The sequence below is a fragment of the Crotalus tigris genome, unplaced genomic scaffold (assembly GCF_016545835.1).
Source record: "Crotalus tigris isolate CLP2741 ecotype Arizona unplaced genomic scaffold, ASM1654583v1 scf7180000017549.6302385, whole genome shotgun sequence".
Lineage (NCBI taxonomy): Eukaryota > Metazoa > Chordata > Lepidosauria > Squamata > Viperidae > Crotalus > Crotalus tigris.
In genome coordinates, this window is record NW_024096467.1 from 3,951,636 (window position 1) to 3,978,189 (window position 26,554).

Below are 26,554 nucleotides of genomic sequence, written 5' to 3' on the forward strand. Positions count from 1 at the left end.
AAGGGGACGCATGCTGGGAGGGAGATTGATTAAGGGAAACAGCTGGCGTGCGAAGGAGCAGTCTTTTCACTCCAGGCTGCTCAGGATTTTTTAAACGAGGCGCCATTGTCTGCACAGCTGGAAGCACGCGCAGCTCTTTGTTACAACCGCACGTGGCATAGGCAGCCTTGTTAACACATGCGCAGTAGTTTCCTGGCAGCGGCGGCCATATTTTTTGTCCAAACAGGGGAGTTAAAGTTCCTTAAGAAAGCTAGGTTCAGCCGCTGGAGTGAATTAATAGGCAAGCAGTACTGGGGTACTAAAGCATCTATTATTCATTCAGAGACATTCAAATCAGACACATAGCTACTGGTTCCAGGACTTGGTGTCTTCTACCTAAAGTAAATAAGAACCTTTCATAACTAACTGTGTTTAGTTGCCTTTGGCTCCTTCCAGACTTCGGGTCCCCCATTAGTGGCCCGTACGCCTCTGGATTTAGTGGTGGGTTCCAGGCATCCCCAGTTGCGTGCCTGTCCTTACCCACCATAGTCAAGCCGGGTTCCAGGCATTCCCATTAGCGTGCCTGTTCTTATCCGTGCACAGTGACTAACTCTGACAATTTGGCAGAGTCTGCTCCTGAGTTCCAGACGCCCCCAGTAGTGCGCCTGTCCTTACTCAAAGTTGGAGCTCTCCTACTACCTGGGTCCCCCCTATCGCGGCCCAGCGTTAGTGGAGAATGGAGGAAGCAATCATTCCCTCCACTGGAGCCCCGCCTTCATCCTCTGGAGCACCTGCTTCAGAGGATTCGGAATCCTCTGCAGCCCCTAGAAAGGCTGCAAGGAAGTCATCAAAGAAGGCTGACAAACAGGCAATCAGAAGACACCAAGCCCTAGAAAAAGAGTTCGACAGAGCCCAGAAAAGGGCCAGAATTGAAAATAGGCAGAATGGGGGAATAGGTCCTGATCTACCGCTGGGTCTCCCTTCATCCCCACGGGCCATTTGGTCATTAGGGAACTCATCACAGTCCCAAACAGAGGGTGGGATAGGTGAATTCTCATCGCTCTCCCGATCCCCCTCCCCACGGAGGTTACAGGAAACCCCGAGGACCATGCTAACCACAGCACCTGCAGGGTCGCAGGCAATGGTCACTCCTCCTGCATTGACGGGGGATCTGCTAGCTACCCTAATAGCACAGGCAGTGGACCGTGCATTTGAGGCCAGGGCTCAAACTTCAAAAGCCAAGTCTCTAGGACTTAGAACGAGGCATCGGGAGGAAACGGAGGACCATCAGGACCTCTCCTCCGTCTCAGACTCGTCGGTCTCTGAGGAAGCTTACCTGGACCAGCCAGGTACGTCACAAGGGATTCAAATGTCTGAGGAGGAGAGGACACCTCACCTCAAGGGCCGTCCTTCAGCGGCCTGTTTAACCCTTCTCTTTTTGTTACTATTCTGCGCAAGGCTGAGGCCACAGCCCATCTGGGGCATGGGACACCAGTGGAGCCTGTCACAGTTGACACGGAGGCTGAGCCGACGTTCGCCGAAAAGGTAACCACTCAACAACGCATACCATGCCCGACCATGTTCCTAAACACAATAAGGAAACAGTGGGCAGCGCCAACCTCCCTACCGCTTCCTAGCAATGCGGAGAGGAAGCTATTTAACGTAGCAAGGGAGCTAGAGGGAACATTTGAGGTGCCGGTGGTGGACGAACCCATAGGTCCCCTGATATCGGACACGGCCATATCAGGAGATTTTGCTGAGGCTCTTAAAGCCGAGGACCGAAAGAGTGAGTCCAACTACAGGAGAACGCACCAGGCAATAGCTTGGGCTACCAGGGTGTCTACCTCCGCGTCCTTTTTCACCAGAGCCACACTTTGTTGGCTCCGTGAGCTACAGGGCCGGGTTCCCATGGAAGATATACGCACTCATCAGGAACTCAGCAAAATGGTAGCGGCCACGGACTATGCGTCGGACGCAACACTTTTAGCGACCAAGTTTTCAGCCAAGGCAATGGCGGCAAACAACACGAGCAGGCGCATCCTCTGGCTAAAGAACTGGCAGGCGGATACCAAATCCAAGTGGAAATTGGCTTCGGCTCCGTACCAAGGGTCAAAGCTGTTTGGTGAGGCACTAACGCCATACCTGACAGAGAACAAGGACAAGCGCAAGGTCCTTAAACACATGCTTAAAAGGCAGGACAAGAGACCCGGCTCCTGGTGAAGGAAACAATCCTTTCGTACGGAAGCCAGGGTCAACTACTTTCAAAATTCCCAACCCTTCCAAGCTAGACAGGATAGGGAAAGACAGGGGGACAGACAGAACACAAGACATAGGCAAACACAGGGAAGACGGCCCTTTCGGGGGAACAACCGCCCCTTCCGCCATACCAGATGACTCCCGCCCAGACCTTCCCATAGGGGGCAGACTAGCAGGGTTTGCTCCCCAGTGGGAAGAGACCACCACGGACGTATGGGTCAGGAACACCATACGTCATGGTCTATCTCTAGAATTTCTCTCAAAGCCCCCGAACCGCTTCCGCCCTTGCCCCTGTCCCACAAACCCAACAAAGAGAAGGCTCATGAACGAGGCCGTTCAGCACCTTCTAAACATACGGGCCGTAGAGCCGGTGCCTATGAACCAGAGAGACCAGGGGTTTTATTCTATCCTCTTCGTGGTCCCAAAACCCTCGGGGGGTTGGAGAGCCGTTTTGGATTTGAAAAGGCTAAATTTCTACATAAAATACCGCAAATTCAAAATGCAGACACTACGCTCCATCCTTGGAAGCGTAAGGAAAGGGGATTTTCTGCATCGATCGACCTCACGGAGGCATACTTGCACATCCCTATCTCTCTGGCTCACCGCCGCTTTCTACGGTTTGCCTACAGGGGGCACCATTTTCAATACAGGGCACTTCCATTCGGCCTGTCATCAGCGCCCAGGGTGTTCACCAAGATTCTGGCGGTTCTGGCAGCACAACTAAGAAACGTACCAGTCAGAGTCCAGTGCTACCTGGACGATATTCTAATCCAGTCATCGTCCGCCCAGCAGTCTCGGGCGGACCTAAAGTTAGTGATAAAAATGCTGCAGGACCACGGCTTCTCGGTGAACTTTCCAAAGAGCCAGCTAACCCCAACTACGAGAATACTCCACCTGGGAGCGGTCATAGACACAAAGGAATGCAAGGTGTACCTATCACAGGAACGCCTCAGCAGCATAAAGAAAGCCGTAAAACAGGTAAGCCGCGTTCAGTCAGTGACGCTGGTCTGCCTCTCCCAGCTGCTAGGGAAGATGATATCGACCATAGCAATAGTTCCTTGGGCAAGGCTGCACTCAAGAGAACTGCAATGGTTCATGCTCCAGTTTCAGAGACAACAAATCAGTGCATCCCGGAAGAGGGTAGGCATACCTCTGAGAGTACGACACTCCCTCAGGTGGTGGCTATCTCCAGCTCTCCTCAGGGTGTCCCCCTTCAGGGAACCAGACAGAGTAGTAGTCACAACAGATGCGAGCTTATTCGGCTGGGGAGGCCACTTGGGGACCAAGTGGACACAGGGCCGCTGGTCAGCGGTGGATCTCCGACACAACCTAAACTGGCTCGAGCTGCGGGCTATTCACCTAGCGTTAAGGCATTTTCACAGCAGCATAAAAGGCAGGCACGTACTGGTCCTGACGGACAACGTGACAGCCAAGGCCCACATAAACCGTCAGGGGGGCACACACTCTCGCTCGCTCTCGGCCGAGGCCCTCCTACTGGGGGCCTGGGCGGAACAAACTCTGGCCTCCATAAAGGCCGACCACATATCGGGGGAGGCAAACATCCAAGCAGATCTGTTGAGCAGATCAACAATAGATCACTCGGAGTGGCAACTACACCCGAAGATCTTCAGGGAGATCTGTCACCGCTTCGGGCTTCCCCAGGTGGACCTCTTTGCCTCTCCTTCCAATGCCCACCTAACTCGCTTCTTCTCCCAATTCCCATCCAAGGGAGCAGAGCAGACGGACCCGTTACGGAGCCCATGGCCAAGGGGGCTCCTGTACGCGTTTCCACCCTTACCTCTCCTTCCGGCGGTAGTACGCAAGATTCTGCGGGAAAGGGCCGAGGTAATCCTTGTGGCCCCTTATTGTCCAAGGAGACCTTGGTTCGCAGACTTGAGGAGTCTCTCCCGCACGAATCCATGGCGGATTCCTCCGGAGAGGATCTCCCTCAAGCAGGGGGAGATCTCCCACCCAGAGCCACAATGGCTACAACTAGCCGTCTGGCTCTTGAACGGTCAATTTTAGCCAAGAGGGCTTGCTCACAGGGTGTAATTAGGGTCATACAGGCATCAAGGCGCCCCTCCACGAACCGTATCTACGAGGCCACGTGGAGAAGCTTCCAATCATGGTGCTCTAAACAGGAATTGTTACTCGAAGGGATCACAATTCCCAAGATCCTAGAATTTTTACTAGATGGCCTAGAGAGGGACCTCTCGCCCAACACACTGCGCAGGCAAATCGCCGCCCTCTCAACTATACTTTCTGCCAGCCCCGGTGAATCCTTGGGCAAGCATCCCTTAATACGATCCTTCCTCAAGGGGGCTGCAAACATCAGACCGCCAACCGGGCACAGGTATCCATCGTGGGAACTACCACGAGTACTACAAGCTCTTACCAGAGCGCCCTTCGAACCACTCAAAACATGTGACATTCGCTATCTGACCCATAAGGTAGAATTCTTGGTAGCCATCACGTCAGCTCGGCGGATATCCGAGTTAGCTTCTCTCTCAATGAGGAAGGACCTGTGCCATTTTCACAGGGACAAGGTAGTCCTAAGAAGAGACCCTTCATTCATTCCAAAGGTCAACTCCCTTTTTCACAGATCACAGGAAATAGTCCTACCAGACTTCTGTCCAAACCCCGCTCATCCCCTGGAGCAACAATGGCACACCTTGGACGTACGCAGGGCACTAAGACATTACATTTCACGCACAGCGGAATTCCGACGCTCGGAAGCGCTTTTCATATCCTTCCACCCTGCTACTAGGGGCCGGAAGGTCTCGTCCTCTACCATCGGTAGGTGGATTAGGGCATGCATCACGGGGGCATACCAGGCGGAGTCCTTGCAAGTCCCCAAGCATATCGCAGCCCATTCCACAAGGAGTGCTGCCACCTCAGCAGCATGGGCCATGCAGGCTTCTATTGAAGAAGTATGCAGGGCAGCCACTTGGGCCTCGCCCTCTCCATTCATTCGTCATTACAAAATCGACAGGTACTCCTCTGCAGAGGCCTCCTTCGGTAGGAGGGTTCTCCAGCAGGTGCTAGACCAAAGTTGCCCACGGGACCAGTCTATTCCCCAACCCAAGGGACAATAGGCTTTGGTATGTCCCACTGCGTGGATTATCCATCTCCAGTGCTGGAGAAGGGGCGTTGACTTACCTGAACGCCTTTTCTCAGCACGGAGATGGATAATCCACACCCACCCTTATAGACTAGAATAATAGGGTATATTTAGTGGAGCCAAAATGTCTTACTGTCAGTCAATGGCTGCGCTCGAGTCAAGACTAAAGGATCATGGTCCAAGACGGGGCGTGGCAACTTTGGCTGACTGATCTGATTGGCCAGGAATACAGTCTCAACCCACTGCGTGGATTATCCATCTCCGTGCTGAGAAAAGGCGTTCAGGTAAGTCAACGCCCCTTCCGTCGCCTCTATCGATTAGTAGACTAAACACTGCTGAATATCTGTGAGTGCAGGGCAGATACGGTGAATATAGATAGTCCTTGAGTTACGACCATAATGGAACTTGCACATCATGTTTATCACTTGTGATGGTTGTGTTTTATTTTATGACATTTTTTTGATGATTGTTAAATGATGCCACAATTATAAGGTAAACACCGCAGTTCATAAATGCCGAGTTTGGGCAAAATCATTGTAAAATACAATCGCATGACCATGGATCACTGCAAATGCCCATAAATGGGAGTCTGGTTACTGAGCCTCTGAAGTGCAATCATATAGTAGTAGTAGTAGTAGTAGTAATAGTAGTAGTAGTAATAATAATAGTAATAATAAAGCAATGGATAGGAAGACCAGAAAAACAATGACAATGAATCATGCCCTTCATCCACGAAGTGACATTGACAGACTTTATCTACCAAGGCAAATAGGTGGGCGTGGAATGCTGCAAGTACCTCAGAAGGTTGAAGAAGAAAAAATGGCTTTGGAAGTATATCTGAAGGACAATGATGAAGATGCACTGAAATTAGTATATCAGGAAGGCTTACTCACTACTGGAGAGACCAAACTGGCCTACAAGAAAGACCAAATGAAGAACAGAACAGAAGAACAGAATAGAGGCATGGGAAGACAAAGCATTACATGGCCAGTACATTAAAAAAATAGCTGGGAAAGCAGATAATAACAAGAACTGGCAATGGCTAAGAGCAGGAAAATTGAAGAAAGAGACCGAGGGACTAATTCTGGCTGCACAAGACCAAGCCTTAAGGACAAATGCATATAAAGTCAAAATTGAGAAGACAGCAACAGACAGTAAGTGCCGCCTATGCAAAGAAGCTGAAGAAACAGTGGACCACCTGGTAATCTGTTGCAAGAAGATTGCACAGACTGACTACAAGCAGCGGCATGACAAAGTAGCAACAATGGTGCATTGGAAGATCTGCAAAAAATATCATTTGCCTGTAAGCAAAAACTGGTGGGATCATAAAATAGAGAAAGTCATAGAAATGATAAAATTAAACTGCTCTGGGACTTCAGAATTCAAACAGACAAGCACCTGCAACATAACACCCCAGACTTAACAATTGTCGATAAGAAAGACAAAAAAGTCTGGATAGTGGATGTGGCAGTGCCTGGAGATAGCAGAATAGAAGAGAAAGAACTGGAGAGATAACAAAATACAAAGACCTACAAATAGAAATAGAAAGACTGTGGCAAAAGCAAGCAAGGGTAGTACCAATAGTCATAGGCTCCTTGGGTGCAATCCCAAAACAACTGGAGCACCACTTGAACACCATTGGCATTGACAAATTCGCTATTAGTCAATTGCAACAGGCGGCCTTACTAGGAACTGCTTCCATCCTGCGACGATACCTGTAATACCATCAAACATCCACATCTGCCTATCCCAGGTCCTGGGTAAGGACTCGATAGGTAGACAAAATGCCAAATCCAGTCTGAACATCTGGCTGACTGCGCGATGATCAATAATAATAATAATAATAATAATAATAATAATAATAATAATAATAATAATAATAATAATAAAGTTGGAAGGGACCTTGGAGGTCATCAAGTTCAACCCCCTGCTGTCCAGTCTCTTCTTAAAAACTTCCAGTGTTGGAGCATTCACCGCTTCTGGAGGCAGGTTGTTCCACTGGTTAGTTGTTATAACTGTCAGGAAGTTTCTCCTTAGTTCTAGGTTGCTTCTCTCCTTGATTAGTTTTCATCCATTGCTCCTTGTCCTGCCTTCAGGCGCTTTGGAAAATAGCTTGACTCCCTCTTCTTTGTGGCAGCCCCTGAGGGGAATCACAGAGGGGAAGCAGCCCCGGACCATGGGAACTTTGAATCCATGTCTTAAGTAATATCCAGGTTGCTAAGTGACTGGTATATTAAATGCTAACTTGATGATGAGATATGACTGTTAATCAGGCAATCAATTTGATTATTTACAAATTGACAAATCTTTTCTGTTCGTACATTTTAGCTGTGATGAAATGAAGAATTAAGGATGCAAAGCATGGTTAAAACATATTAATCAGGAGTGCCCTCTGGATCCAGATGGAGGCTGTATTTTTAATTTACATTTAACACAGGATTTTATGCGTTATTTTGATACAGAAAATGCAAGGGACAGACACAATTTTAGAAGATAATCCTCACTGTCGGAGAGAGCAGAGGAAATGACTCTTCCAGACATCCAAGGTGATACTTGCTGCGCACATGTAATACAATATTTAAATACAGGCAGCAGACAATTTCTCTTAAAGAAATATTGTCCCCATGTATGCACATTTAAGCAGTTTAAATAGAACTGAAATTTCATTACTTGAATTATACATTACATCTAAAGTTAAAGTGGTGATACTAAAAAACACACAACTTATATGTCCATTTCACAAGAGAGAAAAAAAGTGTTGATCTTCAAGTGAAACAATTTCACCTATAGGTTTTCCATTGAATGTGCTTTGGAAGTCCTGGCTAATTATTAATTGTATAGTTTTATATAAACCTATAAAACTTGCCATTTCTAACTCAATGTTTCCTTAGTCATTGATTTTAACATAGTTTAGATACTTTATAATGGTTTCAGGGTGATTTACGAATGAGTTTCAGTGAATTTATAGACGAATCTTAAAAGCATAAATTTAAAATAGGGACATATATAAGGCTAGCTCTAATTTCTCCATCAATATTTTGAAAGGACTGCAACTGTACAGGTCCTTGCTTACTGACTGCCACATTTAGTGACCAAATTTACAACAGCATTTAAAAATAACTTTGTGACCAATCCTCGTATTTAAGACTGTCATGGCATCCTGGTATCTTGTGATACCATTCAGGTGCTTAGCAACTTGTCCCTATTTATGATCATCATAGCATCTCATGGTCATGGAATCACCGTTTGCATGCTTTGTAACTGGCTTGTGACAAGTAAAGTTAATGGAGAAGACAAAAGTAAAATTGTAAGTCACGGCCGTGTGAAATGTTGCTTAGCTACCCTGCCACTTCACTTAATGACCAAAGTGACAGTAAGGCCATTAAGCTAAGTCCATCAGAACCATGTGATTTTCTACTTAGCAATCAAGTTGCTGATCCCAATTGTGGTTGCTAAGCAAGGACTGTCTATAATTATGACTATATACAGTGTGTTCACGTACAGCAGAAAACCGTTGCAAATGCTTGTTATATGTATCACCTCGTACAGATTTTTTTCGCACTACCTACATAACCCACAGAACAGAGGCAGGATTGACAGAAAGGTAAATCATATGCTTCCCATTGGCACATCTAGGTATGCAATAGCCTTGCTTACCCAAATACATATGATATGCCAGGCCTTAGAATTATTTGCTCTTCCATAGAATTGTTTGCTTTTATAAATGGTTGTTGTGACTGATGACCGTTCTTCACAGCTATGCCCTTTCCAGCATCCCCATGATCATGTGATCAAAATGCAGATGCTTGACAAGTGGTGTCCCAAGATCATGTGATCATGGCCTTCTGACAAGCAAAGTCAATGGGGAAGCCAGATTCACTTAACAAGCAGGTTACTAGCTTATCAACTGCACTGATTCATTTAACAACTGAGGCAAGAAAGGTCATAAAATGGGTCAAAATTCACTTAACAAATGTCTCACTTAACAACAGAAATTTTGGGCTCAGTTATGGTAATAAGTCAAGAATTCTCTGTACAGGCAGTCCTCTAGCTATGACCATTCATTCGGCAACTTTCAAAGAATGAATGGTGCCTATAATGGGTCTTCATAGTTCCAGCCATTGCAGCAGCCCCCCCCCCAATCATATGATTGCGATCTGGGCATTCAGCACCCAACTCACAATTATAGTGTCAGAGTGAGCTATGATCACATAATCATGATTTGTGACTTCACAGCAAAGTCAATAGGAAAATCATTAGGGTTGAAAGTTGTGATTGTGTGAGGTCCTCTCTTAATGACCCACATGATACTTGGTTTATGATGGCAGTGATCATGTGACATTGTGCACATGATCATGTCACTTAGCAACAGCAATTCCAGTCCCAGTTTCCATCATAAACTAAGGATGTAAAAAATTAAAACTAAGAGCCTCAAAAATAATGGGTTCCGATAAAATTAAACCAACTAAGGACCTGCTGAAAAGCTTGGTTTGGTTTCTTGATGAAATGCCATGAAAGTTGGGTCATCCTTATCTCCTGAGAAAGGCTCCTCAAAGTGGGAGATGCCACCATTATTTGGCTAAGTAACAATTCTTCTGTGTTTGCGTCCATTCATGATTCTGCATGAGGATGCACCCACAGTCTGTGTTTAATCATAATGCCATAATAAGATCACACAGACTGACTTCAAACAACGGCATGACAAAATAGCTGGAAGATCTGTAAGAAATATCATTTGCCTTCAAGCAAGAAGTAGTCCTGGAGACCACAAAGTAGACAAAGTAATAGAAAATGAAGAAGCTAAAGTGCTCTAGGACTTGAGAACTCAAACAGACAATCACCTGCCACTTAACACCCTAGACTTAAAAACAATTGTCAGTCATAAAGACAACAGTGGACATTGCACAGCTGGAAACAACAGAATAGAAGAGAAGGAACTAGGGGGAAAAAAATACAAAGTCTTGCAAATAGAACTAGAAAGACTGTGGCAAAAGAAAGCAAAAATAGTACCAGTGGTAAAAGGATTCTTGAGCTCAATCCCAAAGTAACTGAAACTTCATTTGAAGATCATCGGCATTGACAAAATCACCATCAGTCAATTGCAAAAGGGAGCTTTGTGTGAAATGTTTGTTCCTTTGTTTAATTTAGTTGCTGCCCATCTCACTGCAAAGCAACTCTTATTAAGAGGTGATAAGGCCATGGTTTTCCCAGTTGCAATGTATGGATGTGAAAGTTGGACCATAAGAAAGGCTGAGCGACAAAGAATTGAGGCCTTTGAATTATGGTGCTGGAAAGGACTCCTGCGAGTCCCTTGGACTGCAAGGCGTTCAAACCGGTCAGTCCTAGAAGAGATCAACGCCGACTGCTGTTTAGAAGGCCAGATCCTGAAGTTGAAACTCAAGTACTTTGGCCACCTAATGAGAAGGAAGAACTCACTGGAGAAGGGCTTAATGCTGGGAAAGATTGAGGGCAATAGAAGAAGGGGACGACAGAGGATGAGATGGCTGGATGGAGTCACTGAAGCAGTAGGCGTGAGCTTAAATGGACTCCAGAAGATGGTAGAGGACAGGAAGGTCTTCAGACACAACTTCACAATTAACAACAACAAGCTCCCATTACTTGCCCCTAGCTCTTAGCCCATCTAGTAGTTTGAAAGATGGCTCCCTTGGCCCACAAACTGAGACAAGCACTGTGCCCTAAAGTCAGACAACACCTGCCTATCCCAGATTCTTAGGGAGAGTTCAATAAGTGAATAAAAATGCCAAACACAGTCTAAACATCTGGCTGACTCTGCAACCAGCCATCATAATAAGATAATAGAATGTTCATTTTAGACAGGCCCTGTATCCACAGGCATCTGTAGCTTGTTATAATGATATAAAAATGACAAAATGTGTGTTACAATACAACCTCCCAGAATAATCTGATGGTTACTGCACACTCTATTTTCCAGAGAGATCATTTAAATTCAGAGAATGTTTTTCAAATTTTATTGAACTTCAAGTAAATTAACTATTAATTTCAATGTGTTGTTTAACTGAGACAGTTTTCTTGTTGTGTCAATTGTCTTCAGTCTGCTTCAATGGCTGCAATATTTTTTTCATTACTTTTTTTGTATCAGACTGGCATTTCTTATTTTAATGAAGAGAAGGACCTTTTGTCACCATTGTTGCCTTTGTGTAGTCTGACGCCTACTGAATTTTTTTGAGTGCTTGATGTAATGAGGAACGCCAAGATGAGAAATTGTGATCACAGGCTCTGATTTTGTTTTGCTTTTTTCTTCTTTGCTCTGTTCAAGTCAGTGGAAAAAATTGCTCAGAATTCATTATGGATGAGGCTATTTCCTTAGCTGAATGTTAAGAGGATATGCACAGCTGTCTACAGAGGCCTAGAGTAGGAACTTGATGCAGAATTTGCCTATCCATTGGCTGACTTAAAAAGTTGGTAGATTTTGGGAATCACTTTTTATATGTGTGTGTGTGTGTGTGTGTGTGTGTGTGTGTGTGTGTGTGTGTGTCTCTTTAGCTATTCGGGTTTTCTCCCGCGTAAAATTGGAAGTGTCTTGGCGACGTTTTGACGAAGGTCCATTCGTCATCTTCAGGCTGGTGTTTTCAGCTTCGTGCTCCTTGAAGCACTAAGCTGAAGACACCAGCCTGAAGATGACGAATGGGACTTCGTCAAAACGTCGCCAAGACACTTCCAATTTTATGCGGGAGAAAACCCGAACAACCAAAGACCTACATATATATGTATATGTATATGTATATATATTGCCTCTGTAGAAGAAACCAATGAGTGAGAAAGGTCTCTTCCTTTCTCAACTGCTTGCATTCTGAGACAGGTGGAGATTTATTTATTTATTTATTGAATACCATACACAATCACACAAGTCTTGATCACAGTCACATATATCATTCCTAAAATTAGAAATATGAAAAACAGTTCAGCCAAAATTAAGCTAAAATGCAGCAATTGATAGTAACGTATCTTATAATTACAGTGGTACCTTAGCACTCAACTGCTTTGAAACTCATCGAATTTGGTATTCAACGCATTTTGATGTGAAAATTTTGTCCTGATACTCATTGTTTATTGGTACTTGGCGCATAAGCTATAACTTGTTGTCGGCTGCCTTGTAACTCACTATATTATTTCTTTTGGGGGAAAATGTTTGGTACTCATTTTTTGTACTGATTGCACCTCCTAGAACCAATTTATGCTTACTACCGAGGTACCACTGTACATCAATCAATTAATCAGAATAGAGCTGGAAGGGACCTTGGAGGTCTTCTAGTCCAACCCCCTGTTGAAGCAGGAGACCCTATACCATTTCAGACAAGTGGCTGTCCAGTCTCTTCTTAAAAACCTCCAGTGATGAAAAACCAACACTTTTTGAAGGCATTGGTTAACTGTTCTTACTGTTAGGAAGTATTCTCCATCTCTGTACTGAGAAAAGGCGTTCAGGTAAGACCAACGCCCCTTCTCCTTCATTCCAGGTTTTCATCCATTGTTTCTTGTCTTGCCTTCTGATGCTTTGGAGAATAATTTGACCCTCTCTTCTTTGTGGCAGCCCTTCAAATACTGGAATACTATAATAATAATAGTAATAATAGTAGTAATAGTAGTAATAATAGTAATAGTAATAGTAATAATAATAATAATAATAATAATAATAATAATAAAGTTGGAAGGGACCTTGGAGGTCATCTAGTCCAACCCCCTGCTCAGGCAGGAAACCCTATACCATTTCGGACAAATACTGCTATCAAGTCCCCCCATTCCTTCTTTTCTCTTGACCAATCCTGCAATCGTTCTTCATATGTTTTAGTCTCCAGGTCTTTAATCTTTTTACTTGCTCTTCTCTGCACTTTTTCCAAAGTCTCAACATTTTTTTTTTTTTTTGGTAATGTAACCAAAAAACTGGATGCAGTATTCCAGATATGATCTTACTAAGGATTTATAAAGTGGTACATGTGATTTTGATGTTATGCCTCTGTTTATACAGTGAAGGATTGTGTTAGCTTTAACTTGGAGAATTAAACTTGGGGAGTTGTGGAGCTCTCCTAGGGAGCCTCTAATATAGCGGTTCTCAACCTGTGGGTCCAGGACCCCATTTGGGGTCGAACGACCATTTCATGGGGGTCGCCAAGCAACGCAGTCCGCCATTTTTTTCTCCTTTTCCTTAGCTGTGCTATTCCCTTTTATTCTATTGGCTTTTGAAAGCCAATAGAATAGACTCTCTTGAATAGAGTCTAATTCTATTGGCTTTCAAAAGCAATAGGAATTGTCCAGGCTGTCTCTGCCCTGCTGAGCCCGCCAAAAGTCCCATTCTGCAAACGGTGCTGCACCAGTTGAGTAGTCCTCGACTTACGACCGATTGAGTAGTCCTTGACTTATGACCGGTTGGGGGTCGCGGCATTAAAAAGGTTGAGAACCACTGCTCTAATAGTTGGATGAAATATAATTCCATACCTCCTCCTGTTTTCTCTTGTGATCCCTCTTCTCCCAAAGATAGGGGGATTCCATCCAATTTGTCCTGGAATATTCATGTTAGGTATTGCAGGTTCAGCCATTCAAAATCCAGGCCATTTATGCCCAGAAGACCCAAGTTTGATGTGTTAGTTTTTTATATATGTATAAGCTACAGTTCATGGGTAACAGATTAATATGAGAACATATTTCAGTGAAATGGGTTTACCCACCCTTATTGTCCTTAGTTATGACTTCCTTTTTATTCCCAATCCTGAATAATATCTTCCCCTTCTGTTCTGTATTTAGATTTATGTTAGGAAAGGGAGTCATCTGTGAAGGAAAGATCTGCTTAGACAAAGATTGTGGCTGAGGGATGATTTAAATTATATAATAAGAAATGTGGTATTGGTGCAAATAGTGTGGTGAGATTATTTCAAGTGCATGCTTTATTTTCTTTAAAATTGCTGTTCATATTTTTCAATGTATCCTCAAAGCTTGGAAACCTTTGATGTATGTTTAAAAAGCAGCATGGATGAGGAATATGGCATGTGAGAAAAAATAAAGCTAGATACCTTCCCTTGGAATTAAAGTGCTCTTTGTTTACGAATTCAGTTTTGTTTTGTTTTTGGGAAAGAATACAATGTCTGTTTCATGCAAGTTTATCCATTGTCTGATTTTCAACTCATGTGGTTTTCCGAGGCTTCCCTGGAAAAAAAAAGGGGGAATCTATGAGTCATTGCAAATTCTGTTACAAAATCTATTAGTCATGTTTACATCTCTTCCCCGCCCCCAGTTTTGTAACTGAAACCTTTAAGAAAATCTCCAAGGAAAGAGGGTAATAATGTGGAATTTTTTTTTTAAAAAAATCACATTATGAAAAGGATCCAGATAATTGTTTTCAACTATTTTGGCATTTATCGTCAATATATTCTGTTAGAGCTTAAAGAGATGCAAATTAAAAATATATATATATATAAGTGCAGTAGGCTTAGTAATTTTGTAAACTGTATGGAAACCTTTTAGCTATATTCATGACATAGGTCTCAAATTGAGACAAAATGATTCAAACCCACTTAGTTAGTGGGTTTGATATCCTTCTACATTCGGAAGAGAACTCTTAATTGGAACCTTTTACTGATCCGACAATTGGAATTTTGATTGACAGCTCAGCTTTTACAATAGCATACAATATTGCCTGTGTTTGCTAGACAAAGTTACTGCCGATATACTATGTTAATGCAGGTGATATGCAGGTGAGGGCTAGTGCGTTCCCCAACCCAAGATATACATTATAGTGATTCATGCAGTGTTACTATAAGACTTCTAGGAAAAGAAAAGCAAGCTCTAATTTGTAAGATATATTTATTGTCATGACTCAGTATTTATATAAGAAGATCAAAGCTGGAAAGCAAAGTCATCATAATGAAGATTGCAGTGTAGGCACACTTCATTACAAAGTGCTTTGCAGTGACTTCATCCTAGACTTTATCCCAAACCATGTATGCATTCCCAAGTTCTGAATATTTTAGTAGTGGTTTTCTTGATCTATGGACTTATTTGGTACATTGCCAAAAAATGATTAAGCAAAATAATATTCAGAAATTAGATATTTTTGGATACGGAATATATGAACCATATGCCCTATCTACTTCTTTAGTTATTCTGGGCGCATTAGTCTCTTTTTTGGTAGTAAGATTGTTTCACTCTGAGCTGTTGTACTTTTAACTTGATAAAAGAAACCACATACAGGTTTTGATTTAGTAGGTCAGCCTTAGGCACCTTACACTTACATTCCTTCTGCACACAGCTTTCTCCAAGAGTCAAAGAGCTTTTTGCATGCAAAATGTGCACTATAGCCTATCGCCCAAAACTGCATTGCCTTCAAAGTAATTAACTGTCTTCCATAATGAAGGTAAACTCAAGATTGTCTGTTGAATCTAGATCTTCAAATCTGTCTTCCCAGTTACTTCGGAAGCATTTTTAGATTCTATCCACCCAATCACTACTGTGAAGCAGTGCAAAAAAAAAAAGAGAAGGCATCAAATACGCAAACAAATGTAGTCATTTGAGCTAAAAGCTCTTCTCCTCTAGAGATTCTGATTTTGTTCTTTCACAAAATACCAGTGCCTGGAAAAGCCACTGTTCTGAGCTGATAGGTGAAACTTCTTTGTCTTCTCCCTTGCAAGAAACAATTCAGAACTGTTGCTAAGAAGAGTTCTTATTCAGGATTCCACACTGCTCAGTTGTTAAGTTCATCTCTATCCTTTAAAAATCCAAGGGAACTTATCTTCTAGGACAGTGGTTTATAACCTTTTTAATGCCGCAACCCCCAGCCGGTCGTAAGTCGAGGCCTACCCAACCGGTCGTAAGTCGAGGACTTTCCCTGCCCGGGAGCGCCGCACATGCGTGGTGCCGCCCGTTGCGCCGGCTGAGGCGTAGCTGGCAAGCGGCAGAGATGGCGCAGGCTGACCACCGGCTGGGCCACCAGCTGGCCCAGCCCAAGGGAGGTAAGGCATCCGCCGGGCCCCACGCGCGCCAGCAACCGTCCCTGCGCCGCCGGCCTCCCACCTCCCATCCCTGGCCTCTTTTACTTACATTTTTAGTAGTTGCTCAGCAGGGAGGGGTGGAAACTTCCAGACAGCTCGCCTTCGCTGCAGACAACTTGCAGCACCGTTTGCAGAATGGGATTTTTGGTGGGCTCAGCAGGGCAGAGACAGCCTGGACTATTCCTATTGGCTTTTGAAAGCCAATAGAATTAGACTCTATTCAAGAGAGTCTATTCTATTGGCTTTCAAAAGCCAATAGAATAAAAGGGAGTAGCACAGTTAAGGAAAAGGGGGAAAAATGGTGGATTGCGTTGTTTGGCGATCCCCATGAAATGGTCATTCGACCCCAGGTTGAGAACCGCTGTTCTAGGAGGTAAATGCTACAATTTACTCATTAAGTAGACATGGTGTTTAATGTATGGATTTGCATAATTTTGCTAATCGTCACCCAGAGTCATTGTGAAATATAAAATTTCTAAATAAAGAAATAAATGGTGTTTTTTTATTTCCATTAATTAAATGATCAGCTCTTTACAAGCTAAGACAGTTATGGTGAACCTTTTAGAGCAGCGGTTCTCAACCTATGGGTCGCGACCCCATTTGGGGTCGATCGACCATTTTTCGGGGGTCGCCAAAGGTGGCGATCCGCCATTTTTCATGGCGCCATGCCTGCGCGCCGCGCACGGGGGCGGTGCCGCGCATGCGCGCCGTGCACGGGGTGCCGCCGCGCATGCGCGCCACGCATGGGGGCAGTGCGCACGTGCAGCATGCATGGGGTGGCGCCATGCACGCGCGTCGCGCATGGGGGGCCATCGCACATGCACGTTGCGCATGGGGGGATGCCGCGCATGCGTGCTGCGCATTGCCCCCCCATGCGCACGGCACCGCGCATGCGCAGAACGTTTGTGTGATGGGGGTCGCCGTCACACAAACGTTGAGAAGCACTGTTTTAGAGACTGAGTGTCCAAAAACTTCCCCCCGCCTCGTCCCCACCCTGCCTACCCGCAGGGCCACTCACCACCTCCAGGGCCCTCTGCAGATCGTTGAGGCAACCCAGAAGCGCCATGGCGGCCATGCCCTCTGCCTGCGCCCCACAGCATCAACTGTGCACAATGGGGGCGTGAAGGCAGAGTCTTGTCTACGCTGCCTGGCTGCCATGTCCTTTGCTGTGCTAGGACTGCTAGTGAGGAGGGGGTCAAGGGGAGAGGCAAGGCTTGGGCAATGGCACATGTGCCCACAGAGAGGGCTCTGAGTGCCGCCTCTGGCATGCATGCCATAGGTTCGCCACCATGGAGCTAAGAGGTCAAATGGACTAAACTGAATAGGCCAATTTTAGTGTCATTCATTGTTATTGTTATCCTCTTTTATTATTGCATCTGACTGGTAAGGTGGATTTATCATCAAAAAGAAACACAGGAATGCAAGAAGCTATGTTGCATTGTTAAAACCCTGGGCCAGCCAGACTAGAACTGGTGCTATTGGCTGGAGACATTGGGCATTGAATCTGAGATAATTAACATGCAGAATTCATGCTCTTATTGTATAGCTATAGTCAGTATTAGCTCATATGCTATATCTGAAGGTTGAGTCATCGCAACTGGACTTATTTTTCTTATTAGTTTGAGACATTTTGCTGCTTATGCAAGCAACTTCATCAATCAGAGCAAGTTAGTTGGGAAGAGAGTCATTTGAATATATCAGCGCCTTCCACACCAACCACAGGCAGTTTCTTCCTCAAAGTGTGTTGCAATATGTCGATGAAGATTCGCAGCCATTCAGGTAAAGTTGTCTGAACATTGAATCTGGGTAACTGGACTTATTTCTTTTGCTAGCCTAACTAACTTGGTCTGACTGATGAAGCTGTTTGGATGAGCAGTGAAACATCTCAAACAAACAAGAAGAATAAATTCAGTTGCCATGAAGCAGCTTTCAGACAACTTTACATGGATGACTGAGAATCTTCATTGACTCCTATGCTATGCTTCAGCTTATATATCCCAGGCCATTTAGTGATATTCCAATTAATTATAGATTAATTGGATCCACAACTGCCTAAAGCCCAATGATTTATCCCCAGAAGTACTAGATCAGAACACATAATCGGGCTAAAGAGCGGGGACCATTCTTACAAATTAATAAATAAAACAAGCTGGAAGATGAAGTAAGCCATATCCTCCTTCCGTTATATATTCAAGATGGACAGTATTTAATATTTATTTGCTACGTATATGTAGGGTCTATACATATGTTGTTCATAGTATGTTTAGGTGTTCATCATGTGTGTGTTTCACTTTGAGAGCTGGCAACTAAATTTCATTTTTGATGTGTGCTGTTGTGCCCATAGTAAAAAAATGACAATAAAAGTTCATCTCATCTCATCTCATCTTATCTCATCTCATCTCAGTGATGGCGAACCGAGTACCCAAACTGCAACCGAAACCCCACATATGCATCGTCGGGTGCTGGGTGGGTGTGGCCCATTGGGTGGGTGTGGCCCATTGGGTGGGCATGGCTATGGTAACAGCAGACTGGGTGGGACTAAAAAGTTCAATCAATCAATTCCAATTTTGCAAGATCTTTTTTTCCCCGCGAGAAGTTGAAATTGACTGATTGAACTTTTTTTTTATACATGCAGCGGAGGCCTAAAGCAAAAAGGTTTTATAAAACCCAGCTGAAGGCCTCGGACTGGGGCGACAGCACACGTGCCCACAGAGAAGGCTCTGAGTACCACCTCTGGCACCTGTGCCATAGGTTCGCCACCATTGTCTTATCTCATCTCATTTCATCTCATCTCATCTCATCTCATCATCACAACTATATCCCTCAAAATGATGATTATGCTACATCAGGCTCACTTTTCCAGAATTGCTATCTGTTACCTACTATGGTATGTATTAAAGGGTTTTCAGTAGATTTCTCTGCAGTTCCAGCTCCCCTAGTATCATAAACAGTCCCTGATATCAAATAACTCTCTTTTTTTATTGCATCCAAACTAAAGAGGGACAAGGCACATTTTTCATCATTTCCCCTAGCCCTGAAAGGCATTCGTTTATTTTATCCTTCGATCCAGGCAATTAAGGCTTATGAATGTGGCATTTACAGTGTTTCAACTTTCCCACTGTGTTAGAAATTCCTTCAGCTAATAGCCAGAGGTGCCCTATTCTAGTGGCTTGTCTAAATCCCTGTGAATGGCTACTGCTAAATGCCCTGCTTGAATGAGAGGTTTGTGCAAAGTTGTTTCCCACAATAATACAATGCACTACTCACTGTCAACATGACTTCAGCCATAGGTCAGTTGAAGAGCGGCTGAAATAAAAATAAAATATTTCACAGGACGGAAATACACGGCACGGTGGAGAACTGCTGCTGATTTTAATAACTTTGATTTAAATACCCCCCTGCTACCTTGTTCTGTTGTGACTGTGCAAATATGAATAGTGATCTGTTGCTAGCACAGATTTGTGTGTAACGTATAGTGACCATATAAAATATCAAAGCCAGAAAATTTATTTCACACTCGTTATAATTTCCCATTTTTTTCACTGCTTGAAATAAATCTCATATATGGAAATTATTATTCATCTATTCTCTTTAAAGTGGAACTTTTGATTCTTTGTGCTTAGTCGTTTCCTGTCAATGTAACAGATTTGTAGGATCACAATTTAATTTTTGACCACTAATTCTTTAAAAGAATGTTATTTTATTATTGCATGAAAACAAGTTTGATGTAATTCCAAAAATTAGGAAGCTATATATACAAGACCAAGGAATACAGGTAGTCCTCAATTTATGACTGCATTAGGGCCTGGAATTATGGTTGTTAGTTGTTGTGGAGGTAACTGATGACACCCATATGACCAGAAGTAATTTTCCAGCCTTTTTCATGATGGTTGGTAAGCAAATGCCACAACTGTTAAGCAAACACATTAATCTAATGGGTGTTTTTTCCTGGAAACCAGCAAAAAAAAATAAAATAAAATTGAACTGTGGTTGGGTGGCCATGGGGCATCACAATCTGTGATAAAGCTGACCTGTCTGATGTATGATCACATGACTGTGGAGGCCAGCAATGTGGCCATTTATGACTTTTGGGCATGCTTTATGGGCCGTTCTGTGGCTGTCGTAGCTTCAAATGGTCATAAAACAAACAGCTATTAAGTGAGGAGTACCTGTACACTACTAGCACAAGATTTGAATTTTGGATCTCTTCCTCTTGGTTTTTTGAGTCAATGGCCATGTGGCTACTTGATTCCTGGATATGAAATACTCTTCCCTGACAAGAGAATGGATCTTGCTATTGAAAGAATATGTAGAAAACTAGTTTGCATATATTAGCTTACAAGTTTAATTTCCCATATACTGCATTTCCCTGAAAATAAGACTGGGTCTTATATTAATTTTTGCTCCAAAGGCGCATTAAGGCTTATTTTCTGGTTAGGGCTTATATTTGGGGAAATATGGTACTAAATATGTCCATCTGGCTGACAATTTTAATTAGGGTTTATTTTGGGGGTGAGGCTTATTTTGGGGGAAACACAGTATTACCAATGCTAAATAAATTGATTTAAACATCATGTACCAGATGCTACAATTTAAGGCAGTGGTTCTCAACCTGTGGGTTGGGACCCCATTTGGGGTCGAACGACCGTTTCACGGGGGTCGCCAAACAAGGCTGTCCACCATTTTTTCCCCATTTTCTTTGGCCACACCCCTGGCACCCGGTGATGTATAAGTAGTTGGGGGTCACCACAACATGGGGAACTATATTATGGGGTCGCGGCATTAGAAAGGTTGAGAACCACTGATTTAAGGGAATAGACCAGTACCTGGGGATAAGTAGAAAGATGTTTCTTAATAATGTTTTACCCATGACTTTCTAACCAAAAATTACCTGGCTGAGTTGGGAGAAAGCACAGTTATCTTTTTTCCACATTTAGCAGGAAGCCTAAGCGTAAAAAACAGAAAAATCCTTCTTTTTCCATGCCGGAAAAAGCACGGAAGCATTCCAGCTGCAGTCTCAGTGCCTCCATTTACTAAAATAATCTGTCAAAAGGCAGGATTACATTTGACCCATCCATTTATTATTAGTGCAATCAGAATGTGATTGCACTACCTAGCCTGAGCTGTTCATGACCTGACGGTAAGGTGGTGTTGATTCTCCTTGAGTCGATATTAAAGGGCTTATTTTCATTGTTTGGATGACTAAAGTTCCCCTTTGTGTTATGCCTTTGTTAGAAACTCCTAGGAATCCAATACATCTTCTGAATTTGATAAGTCTGTTTACACAATCCTTTAACTCCTGAGAACCAGGAGGATATGAAAATGCAACACAACACCAGACCTAATGAACCCCAATGCTTCTTTGAAATGGTTGAAGACCCTTTAAGTCAATGAACAGAATAGAGCTGGAAGGGACCTTTGAGGTTTTTTAGTCCAAGCCTCTGCTCAAGCAGGAGACCCTAAACCAGTGGTTCTCAACCTTTCTAATGCCGCGACCCCAGAATACAGTTCCCCATGTTGTGGTGACCCCCAACCACTTATACATCACCGGGTGCCAGGGGTGTGGCCAAAGAAAAGGGGGGAAAAATGGCGGACAGCCTTGTTTGGCGACCCCCTTGAAATGGTCGTTCGACCCCAAATGGGGTCCCGACCCACAGGTTGAGAATCACTGCCCTAAACCATTTCAGACAAGTGATTGTCCACACTTCTTAAAAAGCTCCAATGGTGAAGCACCTACAACAGGGGTGTCAAACTGCCGGCCCATGGGCCAGATGCGTCATGCCGAAACCATGCCCACCCCATTGCCGGCAATGAAAAAAAAGTCGTGATATGGCACTGAGTTTGACACCCCTGACCTACAACTTCTCAAAGCAAGCTGTTCCACTGGTTAATTGTCCTCACTGTTAGGGAGCTTCCCCTTAATTCCAGATGGCTTCTTTCCTTGTTTAGTTGCCATCCATTGTTTCTTGTCTTGCCCTTTGGTGCTTTGGAAAATAAGTTGTCCCTCTCCTTTTGTGGCAGCCTCTCAAATACAAATAAATACAAACTCTCAAATACTAAAGTGCTTTGTCTCTTGTATTCTAGGATCTTTCTGGGTTGTGTTTCCCCGGATTGATTTTGTCCACCTTATGAAAAAAGATGCTCCTGCTTAATGTCACTTAAACTAATCTCCTCATTCCTCAGATTCTCTTCTTCTGATGTGCTTGCTAAATTGCATGTCCTCCAATGCACTGTTTATCAGCACACGAGTGATACAGTTTATTGGAACGTCAGCTTTTTGCCTAATTATTTTGACCCTTGTGAACTCAGCTCATGGGAATGGTTAGGAACAGATCAACTTCAAACTGGAGGGTGGAGGAACCTACCATATGTTACAAGCTATTGTTGTGTTGACTTTTAAATAAATAAAATGGGGAGGAACCAACATCTGGAAATGGCAGGGCTATAGCTCTGGATAGTGAAGAATATCGCCATTAACTTAGTAGAGGTGCAAAGAATTTGCAGGCAAGGCACGGTTTCAGTATCTAGAGTTGAGAAGACTTGGAAAAAAACCTGCAAAAACATAATCTTCAGGGAAAGTTTTAAAGCTTTTTTTTCTTTGTGTTTCAAAGACTTGGAACATAAATTTCTTCATATTTACATTTTAATTTTAAATAAAATGAATGTGAAATAAATTGATCTGTATCTCTTAATTGGGTGCAGATATTTATAAACTAACATCCGAAGGGGCAGAGAAGCTCAGGCAGTTTTTGCATCATCTTAGCTTTTGAATAAAACATGATAAGACAAGGTTCACATGCCATGTTAAGCAATAAACAATAGTTAACAAATCAAAAGAAACTTGATTTGTTAACGATTGTTTTTTGCTTAGCATGACGTGTGAAAGCTGTTTATGGCTGAGCATGATTCGTAATTAAGCCAGTGTTTTGTTACAACATTATTCAATTTTAATTAGTTGTAGTGCTTACTTCCATTTTGAACCTTTGCCATTTAAATAATGCTTGTCAAATAAAATGCTGTTAATTGATCTCTGTTAAGCAATTGGACGCACATGCAAATATTTCTAAATCTGTATATTTTGAGTAGATGTGACTTGAGAACAATAAAGATCAATTACAGAAAATAGAGAATAACCAAAGCAGGTTACCAAAATATGTTTATAATTGGGGGATCTAATTCATAATTGGTGGTGGGAACTTGTATTATCTACATAAGGCAGCTGGATTCTAATAGATCCTTTTCTTGCATATGCTATTGTATCATTATTTTATAAATCTCCTCCAGATGTCTGTACAGTGTAAGCAAATGTTGGCAAGCAAATCTCATGAGCCAGTAATGCAGCTTTATTGAGTCTTCTTGAACCAGTGATTTATAAATTTATTATATATTGTGTTATTTTAAGGTGGATTTGTTTGATCAGTTTTCCCTCATGTATACTGAGTTTATTCGCCATATGATTGATATCAGTTGCTTCAAGGTTTTCTCTTGAGGACAGAATGCATGGTGGACTTCCTTAGGCTGGAAAATATAAAATACTTCAGACTCAAAGGATACCATGTGCATAGCTGAAACAAAATATTGATGCGAAGATTGAGAAAGTTTGTTTTCTCAAATGAGTTGAATATAGAATGAAATAAGCAAAGTTCATTTTGAATGGGTGCCTCAGGATTGCCCTTGTGGATCAGATTTTGCAGATTCTGGTATTGTTCCAAAACTAGTAGGTCAGAGTTGATGGGGAGAGTTGAGTGCAACATTAAACTCTTTCAAAAACAATGTAAGTAGTTCTGTATAGAAGATCATGTGTTATGAACACATAAGCAGATCTGAGGCCTCTGGCATTTTCAAATACTGCCAAAAAGTACATAGTAGATAATCTTTGGATAGATTTGCACAATACATTTTAAGTCAATTAAAAATGAATGCCCACAATATAACTTACTCTAGTTAGCTTTAATCTTGGTTAATTATTTTGTGCCTTAGCATATTGTGAGAATGTAACCCATTTAGTTAGTTTATATCTTGGTATTTTGCACGAAACTGGTCAAATAGGGTTCAAGTGAAGTGTGTTGTGGAGAGCCAATATTGGTCTATTCAGATTTGACTCCTTCTAATATAGCAGCCCCCAACCTTTGGGTGCCAGGAACCTGTTCCGCAGAGAATCTGGATCTCTTGCATGTACGGATGAGGCTTCACTTGCTTGGCAGGTCACAGACTGGTGTCAGTCTGCGGCCTGTGGGTTGGGGACCTCTATTGTAACACAGAGATGCTCCTTGTAGATAGGGCTTTGACCTGTGGACATCTGTCTTGAGTTTCCTCAAGTAATTTTGGATGGGGTCTTTTGGTCAATCAAGGGCTGGAAAAACACTAAATTCCCATGGCACTTTGGAGAGACCAATCCATTTTATTTTGGACTAAATACTGAAGCACTGTAGCCTCTAAGCCAGTGTTTCTCAACCTTGACAATTTTAAGACAATATGACATTGCTGGCTGTGGAATTCTGGGAGTTGAAGTCCGCATACCTTAAAATTGTCAAGGTTGAGAAACATTGCTCTAAGCCTTCTTTAATAACCATTCTTAAGTGCTGTTATGTATTCCTAGGTCCTGATGAAATACAAGGTGTTTATTTTTAATGAATTTATACAAGTGAATTTTATTGAGTTTATATATCAGTGAATTATCTCCCTGATATGGTGATTCTGGGCATTTGTTAAAAAAAAGATGGGTCACATTAAAGTCCTAATACCAGAGTTCGTAGTTTTCATAATAACTTGGGGTGGTGCTGTGTAAGTTCAGTAGCAAAATAATGTCAATGGTTTATTACAAAGAATGCTTAAATAAGAAGATAAATGGCACCTTAAGACTCTGTAACTCATTCAGTTCTGTTCTTAACTCTCCAAAACTAACTAATTCTCTCTCTCTCTCTCTCTCTCTCTCTCTCTCTCTCTCTCTCTCTCTCTCTCTCTCTCTCTCTCTCTCTCTCTCACACACACACACACACACACACACACACACACACACACACACACACACACACACACACACACACTGAATATGTTCAACTCCAAATTCCTATTTAGATCTGAATTAGCTGATTTCTTTCTCTTTGTCTCTATCTCACTGGAAGAAAATAATAGTTTTTCTGCAAAAGGTTCTTTATGCTAATTGGTACAATTTACAGAAGATAAATCCTTTATATGAAATTGTTAAAAATGAGGTTGCCTTGTTTGCATGCTGTCAGATTAACCCGCTCTGCTGGCAATCAGGTATATAAAGAATTCTTTTAGGGATAAGGAAACGTGAAAGCAGATGTGATATGACTATTTTAATAAATCTGCAGCAGGCAAGGAGACACATTCCAGGTTCTTCATCCTTTGACCATCCAGCTGTGTGCACATCTTTGCTTGTTGCTGTTTCTATATGAGCATTTTTTGTCTCCACTCCCCGAATAGAGCAGCAAGTCATAGCAACTTTTCTGCGCAGATGTGCCTGTTTTTGGTGCTCAAATTTTCTTGATGCACAAGTCATTCTGTTATCTGCATTCACGGATCATAAAACACAAATGATTTGTGTCACACTGGAAGCCCATCCCAAACAACCACCCAGTTTGAGTTGCTGGATGCTGCTTTATCTGTCATTTACCCCATCTTCTTTGTTTTTTTCAAATATAATTTTTATTAAAGTTTTTTAAAAAGAAAAATAAAAACTACTACCAACTAAAGAAAGAAAGAAACCAAAGAGAAAGCTAAAAAGTGCAAGAAAAAAATAGAAAAGAAAAAAGTTACAAAAATTGCTTCCAATCTTCTTTACAGCAATTATAACTACAAATATAAATTTTATCTCTTTCTCTGAAGTTATATCATCTCTCTTCTTACTGTAATACATGTTGTCCAGTCATCAAAAACAAATCTTAAGTTATTTTTTTTCTGTTTTACGCAAAAAATCTATAAGGATTTTCAGTCAACAATAAATGTTGATAATGTTGACTGATAATGTTGATTTCTCTGATCAAAGAAATCAATTTAGCCATCTCAGCAAGTTTATTCATTCCATCAATTGGTTGGTGCATACATTCCTTAGACCGGTACCATCTTTACTGATTTACTGATTACATAAATCTATAAATATCTGTAGGGATATTCTTATTTAAGAAAAAAGTACCTGTGCGGATGTAGTACTATC

At 42.6% G+C, this 26,554-nt stretch overlaps 1 protein-coding gene across 8 annotated transcripts in view; it reads left to right on the plus strand.

The window, feature by feature from the left end:
• The window catches only part of FNDC3B (fibronectin type III domain containing 3B), a 369,819-nt gene that overhangs the window by 91,293 nt on the left and 251,972 nt on the right, over positions 1 to 26,554 (plus strand). The window contains exon 2 of one of the 8 annotated variants that reach the window (XM_039338154.1): positions 7,819 to 7,902. The exons of the other annotated variants lie outside the window; for them this stretch is intronic. The gene's annotated coding sequence lies outside the window, so the exon portion shown is untranslated. The remainder of the gene's footprint in view (positions 1 to 7,818; positions 7,903 to 26,554) is intronic. 8 annotated transcript variants of the gene reach the window in all.